This window comes from Prionailurus bengalensis, chromosome A1 (genome assembly GCF_016509475.1).
Source record: "Prionailurus bengalensis isolate Pbe53 chromosome A1, Fcat_Pben_1.1_paternal_pri, whole genome shotgun sequence".
Classification (NCBI taxonomy): domain Eukaryota; kingdom Metazoa; phylum Chordata; class Mammalia; order Carnivora; family Felidae; genus Prionailurus; species Prionailurus bengalensis.
Genome location: NC_057343.1, coordinates 60529683 through 60540199, shown reverse-complemented (window position 1 = coordinate 60540199; position 10517 = coordinate 60529683). Strand labels below are relative to the sequence as shown.

Here is a 10517-nt window from a genome sequence, read left to right as displayed (position 1 = left end):
TTATTTTTTTATTATTTTGAAAGGGAGGAGGGGGAGGGGCAGAGAGAGAGGGAAAGAGAATCCAAAGCAGGTTTCGCACTGTCAGTGCAGAGCACAACACCAGACTCCAACTCAAGAACTGTGAGATTACGACCTGAGCCGAAATCAGTCATTCGCTTAACTGACTGAGACACCCAGGTGGCCCTAGATATAATTTTTCATTAAGGGACATTGTTTTCTATGTTATTTAAGCAGTTTGGGTATCTGCTAAGTCAGTGTTTTCCTGGTATAGAGATTTTGATTATCATAACCCACGTTAAACAAGAATAAAGAAACTCCAATGAACACCTTCTTAGCTTTACATAATGAGCAAAACAAGTGGGCCCATAGTCTTATTTTGGTTTCCATAAGTCATGATCAATACAGGTGTAAACTATGACAACTATCCATAAAGTGAAATTCTGAATTTCCCCAAATAGGTGGTAAATTAGATATCAATGTCGAGACCTGATTTCCAGAAGCAAAATTTCTGTTTGCCACATAAGCAGTCCAAACCGATTGGTATATCACAGCCAAAGAACTGAACATCGACAGCTCAAAGATAAAAAACTGCCTACCTGCACCACACCTCCAGAATGCACTGGGGCCATGTGGCTGCATGAGGACCTAGAGAGGGCAATCACCATCAATAGATGGCACGCTGAGAAGGTTTTTGTCTCCTTTTGTCATTATTTTTTGCTCTTTCATAATGGAGAATTCAATACAAGCCCCTAATCTGATAGATTTACACACACTGGGGAAAGTAGGAAAGCCAAAACTGTGGTGCTCTTTTTGGAAGAAACACATTGAGCCTCAGTGATGTATGCTGAACTACGATAAAATGATGAGGTTCAGCCATATTTTTGGAAGGCCAGTGCTTGGCAAATGGATGTCTAAGCCCAACTGAGTGGCAGTCAGTAAGAAAGTACCATGCTGCCCTCAAGAGACAGGACCTGCTTTGACAGCTCGTTTATTATTTATTTATTTATTTATTTACTTATTTTATTAGTAGTAGTAGTGTTGTTTTGTGCTCTATATAGTCAAAGTCAGCATTTAATTTTTTTTTAGTGTCTATTTATTTTTGAGACAGAGACAGAATGCGAGTGGGTTAGGAGCAGAGAGAGAGGAGACACAGAAACCGAAGCAGGCTCCAGGCTCTGAGCTGTCAGCACAGAGCCCAACGTGGGGCTCGAACTCACAAGCTGTGAGATCATGACCTGAGCTGAAGTCAGAAACTCAACCAACTGAGCCACCCAGGCACCCCTGTCAAAGTCAGCATTTAAAAAAAATCACTGTGATTATTTATTTTTCTCCTAATCATGTGCACCCTTACTTCTTAAATTTAAATGTCAAGGGGATTTGATAGAGTTGTCTCATTTTACAGTGCGGTACACACAGATACACACACAAATAAACATGCACACATAGTCTATATTTCACGTGTACCAAATTAAAAATACATAATTCACCAGACGTATTCCCTTGACTACTATCCGGCATTTTTCCTAACAACCTTCAGAAGACTGACTTAGTAGCCCCTTTGGTAAAAATAGTCTGCTACTCCACCTGAATTCTCTTTAAGCAAATAGGATTTGGGAAGCTTTTAGACTTTCTCAGTAGATTTTTTATATCATATTTGTTACTCTAGCATCATAGTTCACAAGTGTTTATATATACTTACTGTATACTTAGTTACATTTACAAATGTTTGCCATATTTGCACCAGAAAAGCTTTACCTAGCCATTGTTGTGTCTACTGACTTCATGTTCTTTTACAGTATGTGAACCAAGTCCCAGAATCCTCTTAGAACTTTCCATGATTTTTGTTCTTGTTTAAATCTACAAAAAGAACAGCCATTATGTGTAAATAAGAAAAAACAAAATAAAATTACTGAAAGTATTATGACATTTACATTTTTCTAAGAAAATAAAAGTTCAGGGGCGACTGGGTGGCTCAGTCGGTTAAGCGTCCGACTTCAGCTCAGGTCATGATCTCGCGGTTCGTGAGTTGGAGCCCCGCGTCAGGCTCTGTGCTGACAGCTCAGAGCCTGGAGGCTGCTTCGGATTCTGTGTCTCCCTCTCTCTCTGCCCCTCCCCTGCTCATGCTCGCTCTCTCTCTCTCTCTCTCTCTCAAAAATAAACATTAAAAAAAAGAAAAGAAAAGTTCAGCAAACGTTTTACCCAGTGTTTTTAAGAGTAAACGAGAATAGGTTTATGTAATTTAAAACTGACCATACAGACACCTGGGTGGCTCAGCTGGTTAAATGTCTTACTCTTTAAAAAAAATTTTTTTTCATGTTTATTTTTGAGAGAGAGAGAGAGAGAGAAAGGGGAGAGAGAGAGACACACACACAGAATCCAAAGCAGGCTCCAGGCTCTGAGCTGTCAGCACAGAGCCTGATGCACGGCTCAAACCCACGCACCGTGAGATCATGACCTGAACCAAAGTTGGACACTTAACTGACTGAGCCACCCAGGAGCCCCAGTTAAATGTCTGACTCTTGCTTTCTGCTCAGGTCAGGATCTCATGGTAGTGAGATTGAGCCCCATGTCCAGCTCTGTGCTGGGCATGGAGCCCGCTTAAGACTCTCTCCCTCTCCCTCTGCCTCATCCTACTCACACTGGCTCTCTCTCTAAAAAAACAAAACCAAAAGCATTTAAACTTTACCAAACATTAAAGCTTATGAATAATTAAGTAAATATTTCATTATTATGATGATAAGTGTCTGTGATTGGACCCAGTGAAGAGGAAGCAGACCACTTCCCTAGTCAAATATAGAATTAATTAAAAATACGAAAAAAATAATAGTAAACCCTAATATCACCTATCTTACTTATTAAACTTAGGTTTAAAATTATCTAGTGTGATAGAAAAAATATAATCACACTTCCAGTCTACATCTTTGGAAAATTAGAGGGAAAAATTAAATTTGCAGAATAGATCTTTTTACCAAGATTATCACTTACCACATGTATATAGGGAAGAAAAAGACAGACAAATTTGCCTACATGCAGAACTTGCAAAAAACTAGTTGTAACTAATTAAGACATGTAAACACTTAACAGAGGACTCAGATCATCTTTGTCCAGAGAAGTAACTGTTTGAAATCAAGCTCATGGGTGTTGAAGCGAAACCTTTTTTTATGAAAGCAGGGAAGAGACATTTATTTCTCCTACCAGCTAAGGTTACTACTTCAAGTGTAATCCCATATTTTTCCAAGGTATTAAAGTGTATGGACTACTATTATTTTATTTTGCTAAGAAATTATGCAATTGTTATAAATAAAATGAATAAAAGACAAACATTTGGTAAAAGGAATCTAATTCATCTGAGCTTAAATTCTATTAGAGAAACTTTTTCTTGCCTTTTTTTTTTTACCCCACTAGCTACACAGTAAAGATCGTTTGTTACCTTAAAGTGGAAGGCTCCAGAGACAGCTTCTTATGAATACTTCTTGAAAGATCTTTGAGGTCAAAAAAGTGATTTAACCTCAGAGATCAGACTCAAATTCTGTAGAGTGCAGAAAAAGAAAAATATAATTTAATTTCTAGGACATTCAGCAGCTAGGGATTTCAACAGCTATAGGCCAACACATGATTTGTGTTGTAATAACCAGTCATGACAGCCAAATATTTTTTGAACTATGTTTAAAAGTGCTTCATACAAAATCTTTTAAATTATGCTTGGTAGCTTCTTTTGTAGCAATTATGGTACACACACAAACTCACATACTCATGACTCAAAAATCTAAAAAAAAAAAATGAGGTATGGTTAAATGGATGTCCACAATAAATAGAATACGTGTTTGACAATTAGAAAAGTAGACAGCAAGAAATCACAGTTACATTTATACAATTCTTCCTAATTCTTGCTACTGGTTCAGGTCTTGAGATTATCCTTCATTTATAAGACTAACATTATTTTATTGCAAATGGACAGTTTACATTGTACACATTTAAAGACTACCTCCTAGTTGCTATTGTGGAAATTCTGAATATTGGCCTGCATATAATGTATATTTAATGATGCGCCAAGAAATTTTCAATTTGATTCCAAATAGTGAAAGTGAAAAATGTGTTTGCTTCAGTGAATTTATATTTTGGCTTTTAGCAACAATTAGGCACATAAACGCTTGGTTATATACACATAAAAGTGAAATTGAAATAAAATGATCATTTCTTCAAAAAATTAAATATATCTGCTTGCTAGGAACCAGACGATATGTCAATATTCAATTTACTCTACATAAGAATATTAGTAACTGTTCCTTTATTATTTTTTGTGACAAAAACTTCTGCTAGTAAGTGGCTATAAATGAGACAGCGACCAATGATTTACAGGAGACTTGAAGTTTCTTAATGGTACAATAAGAAAATCAGAAGATATCAAATGGTTTACTCAGACGTTTTAAGCTACCGAAATGCAAAAATCCTTTCCTCAATAACTACCTTTAGTGGAACTCTTACATCTAAAATACCCTAGCTTTAGGGCACCATGAAATAGAATATGTAGAACAGGGATTAGATGATTTTGAAGATTACTTACCGCTCAAGTTCTATTTTGCCTCTTACTTAAAAAGTCTGCGCATCAATGCAGAACAGCCCCAGCTTTCTAGTCAAGAGGAACAAGCAGACATACAAGCACCACACCCCAAAACCTGAAGGCTCGCAACCTCTTCTGCTAAAACGAGCCGATTCACAGGAAGACTGTGGGCATGGAGCAATGGGCCCAAGGTAAAGATGTAGTGGTGGTCATGAAGAAGGGATCCGGCCAGCGAAACCTATCACCTGCTATGTGCCGACCACCAACCACGAGAATGCCTCCGCCCCCTTCAGCCGCATCAAGCACGTGATCTCCAAGAACAACTACTGCCCAGATCTGCGCTTGGCTGCCATTCACAGAGCCAGCACCATCCTGCACAGACAGGATCCTGTGATGGTGAAGAGGGAGCAGTTAGAGCCAAGAGCACCCTGAGCACCACTCCCTTCTAAAGCAATAAAGATGGATACATATTTAATGGGCTAATATTAATAATAATCAAAAGGGTTAGCTAGTATTTATATGTGAACAAAAAAATGAAAAATATGCAAATTACAGCATTAGTTGTAAATATGTGGGGAAAAATACAAATAGTTCCTATTCAATAGGGGAAAAAAGAAACCGGTGGGATGTAATGCACAAGTCCCCTAATATTAAGTTTAAAAAACACCAATGAAAAATGAAAACAAAATAGAACAAAACAAAAAAATCAATACCGGGAAGACAGGAAAACTGAATGGCAGGTCATCGAACTCACCAAGTTCCATGATATTTCGCCATGGTGTGTTTTAATGCCTGCCAATGACCGTATTTTTGTTTGTTTGTTAAATGGAAGTTTAATAACTCTCAACCTAGGGAACATATAAACAAGAAATAAAAGTTGTTTTAGAAAAGGGTTTTCATGAGACATTATTGCAAGCCCCAGATTAGAGACAAAGATAGAGTAGTCTCCCTTGTAATTGGGGTGTACCAAACTTATTCCATGGCCCTAGTACTAAATATGATTCCGGGCACTTCTAAGGTGAGATTTAATCTAGTGTAAACTTTATTTATGTGCCTCTGTAGTATAAAGAATGAGAACCATACAAGTTACCTAAAACATTGGGTTCACAGACAATTTTATTTTTAGTTTTTGTTTTGGTGTAGGGAAAAACTTTTGTATAAGACATTTGTGTTGCCTCACCAAACTCTGCCCCTGGAATTTGTAAGCATGAAGCATCTTCTCAAGATCGCAGTACATTAAAAGTGACTCTTCAGATCCCCTTTTTCTGTACCTTGTCAGTAAAGAAATGTTGAAACTTCTGAGAGGGACAACATCGAGCGGAGGCAACATGTCTTTATAGTAAAGATACACAGATTTTATTGCACATACCGAAGTAGTGTTAGGATATATGTAGTGAAGCTTCCCATGCCACTATACCCTATCTGGAAGCTGTTCCACAGGAAATCCCATTATGGTTTTGACATGCTTCAAGACATTCAAGATAAAATGTTTAACAGTGCTTTTTAAAAATTTTTAAATATGCATAAAACCTTCTTTTATTGCCATTATGGATATGCATGTGTACATCCACATATGTATGGCATGTGCACATACACATACATACACATATACACATATATGTGTATATTTAGTTGAGTGACAATTCACAAGTTTGCAGGGTACATGATATGTATGAAAATTCATAGCCAGGAGGCAAGTTCATTGGTGACAGCAGTTTATATACAGTTCACATTAATTCCATCTTTAAGTATCTCCCAGAGACTCTTTTATTATCTCATGATATCACTTCTTTCAAACTGTTTGATCCTTAGGGATTTAGAGTCTCTATTCCCACAAACATTTGAAAGAATTAGAGAAAAATTCTGAAGGACATGAAAAATCTATCTAGTTCTGTAGGAATCAAAATACTAGAATACAATATAAATGTTTTAAAATGAGGAGTACTTGGGGCACCTGGGTGGCTCAGTTGGCCAAGCATCCAACTTCAGCTCAGGTCATGATCTCACAGTTCATGAGTTTGAGCCCCGCATCGGACTCTGTGCTGACAGCTCAGAGCCTGGAACCTGCTTCAGATTCTGTCTGCCCCTCCCCACTCATGCTCTGTCTCTCTGTCTTAAAAATAAATAAAACATTAAAAAAAATAAAAAATAAAATGTGGAGTACTGTGTGGCTCAAGTCAGTTAAGCCACCTATTCCTGATTTTGGCTCAAGTCATGATCTCATGGCATGGGGCTCTGTGCTTACAGCGAGGAGCCTGCCTGGGATTCTCTCTCTCTGCACCTCCTCTGCTTGTGTGCGCATGTGCTCTCTTTCTCTCTCTTTCAAAAATAAATAACATTAAAAATATAAAGATTTTAAAATAGAGTTATATTTCCAAAAGTACATTATATAGATATCATAATTTTTTTCTGAAAAGAAAGGAGAATCTGTACAAAGAAATAAATTAAAAATGAAAAGCAAAATCATGAAAATTATTGAAATGTTATTTGGATAGATAGATGATAGATTAGATAGATAGATAGATAGATAGATAGATAAGCATACAGACATAGATGGGTAGATACAGATGTATAGATATATTTTCTATAAAATTCACGGTTCAATGGAACCATGTTGGATAAAATGTAATAGGTATTCACACAGCAGGCACTTTGAAGAATGTTTCCATTTGGAATCTTACAACATTCTGTTTCATACCAACATTTTCTCTTTTAGGTAACTGAAAGTACATTTTATTTTTCTTAATCTGGCTAACATTTTGGCTCATTTAAACATTTTAGGGACAATAAAAAAAGGATGAAGACAGTAACATGATTGTCTCTAATATGTGAAAGAAATCATCAGATTGAAACTATATTCTTTATCTCAGAACATAGAAATAAAAATAAAAGTATTTTCTGCCTCTGATCTCTTCCAGGTGTACCAGCCCTGTGTTTTCATCATCATCTTAACACGAAAAGTTTCTTTTTCTGTGAAAAGGATAACAAACTCTTTACAGAGACGATGTATTTTCACCTTAGAAGATTCAGATAGATACATGATTTTCTTTCTAGTGGTTGAAATTGTTTCATTTTTTAAAACCATAAAATTTCATAGGGCTTGTAGGAAATGGCAATTCGATTCAGGACTAATCTGTGAGTTCTTAGAAAAATATATTTTTCTTTGTGAATACTTATGGGATAAAAATTGATAGCTATGGACAGATCTCTTTGCTTTACTGTTAAAAAGCAGTGTGACATGTCTTGACAGGCAAGAGAGAGTTAAGATGATAGGGATTACCTGTTTCTGGAAAATGAACGTAATTTAAAACTACATGTGCTGTTCTCCTGACTTGAAAAGATTAAAAAAGCATTAGCAAGATTTTAAAAAGTATTCCTGACCCTCCAAAATTTTTCTTTATTCTTTTTTTCAAATACCTTTTGAAATGCAGTTTTTATATATTATATGGCATTCCCTTAATAGTATCTTTAATATCTTCAGTTATTCAAGACATTCTATTTAGAAGTTTCATTTCTTCTGAGAAAAGCATATTCCATGCCAATAAATTAGTACAAACAAAATGCAGATCATAGTCTTGTGTTTTATAATCTAGCCTCATATTGCCTAGTACCTCAACAATTTGCAACATCTATATAAATTCCTGCTTGTAGAGCTCCTGGGTGCCTCAGTCAGTTAAACATCTGACTCTTCCTTTCAGTTCAGGTCATGACCTCATGATTTGTGACATCAAGCCCTTGTGTCAGGCTCCACACTGACAGGCCTTGCCTGCTTGCAATTCTCTCTCTCCATCTCTCTCTGCCCCTCCCCCACTTGCTCTTTGTCCCTTTTCCTTGAAATTAATAAACTTTAATAAAATAGAATAAATGCCTGAAAGTGTTTAAATCTTATTTTACAGTTTTAAAATCACTATCCTTTTAAATCTCATTTTTGTTTTATATAACAATTTTTGAGAACTGATAAGGCAGGCACTACTATTCCTATTTTAAAGATGGGAGTGCTTGTCTACTTTCATATGCAAATCATTCTAGTATGGGAGTTGAAAATACAAGTTAGCTAATTAATATTTGCAAAAGTTTGCATGACCTTGAGGAAGAGAAAAATAAATTTAATTAATCAAAATATTAACCAGAAAATCATCTCTCTAAGACCTTGACTAATATGATGGGGAGGCAGGGAGAGATATTAGGGAGGTGAAAGAGGCAGGGGTGTGTCTGTGCAGGATCTGAGACCAGAGATTCTTGGTCATGGAGATAAAATGGTAAATGCTGTCTCACAAAGATAAGAGTAACAGGGGATTCTCAAATGCTCTGGGTACCTTCACATAAACTGGGCTAAACACACACACACACACACACACACACACACACACACACACTTCAGGGCACACTTCATTTCATACATCTGTCACCTGGTTACCTGCTAAAGAAATTTCCTGTGTTGGTATTCTGAGTATAGACGGCCAGCGTAAACAGTTGAGTGCGGACTTCACTGTCGAGCAACACTCCGGGCCATATGTAAGCCTCAGCACTGCCAGGATAAGTCTCCTAGTCATTACTGGCATCTCCACCATTTACTATTTGTATAACAGATGCCGTAACTATAATTTTTGAAAAAAAAAATACTCCTTATTTTTCTAAAAACTCTTATTTTATGTATAATACAAATGACACATGTCTCAAGAGTACAATTTAAAGTCTTGACATAGATATACATGATGAAACTATTACTACCATCAAGGTAATGAAAATTTGCATCCCTTCAGAAGTATGTTTGTGTATGAGAAAACTCCGAGCTTTTAGAATGTAGGTGCACAGTTGGAACCCACTCCTCTTGACAGGCAGACTTCAAAGGGCTAAGTTATGCTTTCCTAACTTGCATAATGTTGTTCAGCCACAACAGAATGGAAAGACAGACAGGACTCAGGAAACAGTTCACTTCCAATAAGAACATATAGAAGACACTGATGATATTTTGAACAAAAAATAATAATAATCAATAATAATAATAATAAAACATATAAGGGCACCTGGGTCAGTTAAAAAATAAAAATAAATAAAATAAAATAAAATAAAATAAAATAAATAAAATAAAAAAAATAATAAAATATATAAGAACATCCAAGTGAATCATAAAACCTGGAAATAATATGTTAAAATATATTTGTTCCAATAAGGACATAAATTGAGGCTTTTTGGTGCCTGTAAAAATCAGATGGGAAAAGAATCTTAAAGCACTGAGTAAAACTCCTAATTGGGAGATCATACTGAAAAGATAAGAAAACTAGGGGATAAACACTGTGGACCCATATTGTGAGTGATATTCTTAAAAGAGACAAATTAAATACAATAAAGAGGTAATGATGTCATGAATGACAGAAAATAATTTCCCATTGTGAAAACCTGATCTATGTTGAAAGGATTATCTAGTTCCATGCATGATTCATCAAAAAAGACATATGTTGATAAAAATCTTGAATTCTAAGGTTAAAGAGAAATTTCTTACAAATCAGCATCAAGAAAAAAGTTACCTGTGAGGGGAAAAAAAACAGACTGGTATTGGACCACTGAGACCACTGAGTGAAAGATAAAAGTCACGGAGAAGAAATCTGGAGAGAAAAGAATCCCAAATCAATCATTCTATAGTGACCTATAATTCAATTTACAAATGAGAAAAAGTAAAAGTATTTTCATAATCCAAAAAAATCCAGTGACATATTACACCTTATCTTTTATTTATTAATTTACTTATTTAGTTGAGAATAGCTATTCTTTTTTTAAATGTTTATTTATTTTTGAGAGAGAGAGAGAGAGGGAGAGTCAGAGCACGGTGGATGGTGCAGAGAGAGGGGGAAACACAGAATCTGAAGCGGGCTCCAATCTCCCAGCTGTTAGGGCAGAACCCGACAAGGGGCTAGAAGTCACAAACCACGAGATCATGACCTGAGCCGAAGCTGGA

General features: G+C 36.1%; 1 pseudogene; it reads left to right on the top strand.

Moving 5' to 3' along the window:
* Positions 1-4609: 4609 nt before the first annotated feature.
* On the top strand, positions 4610-4993 carry LOC122478779 (annotated as a pseudogene).
* The last annotated feature ends 5524 nt before the right edge of the window (positions 4994-10517 follow it).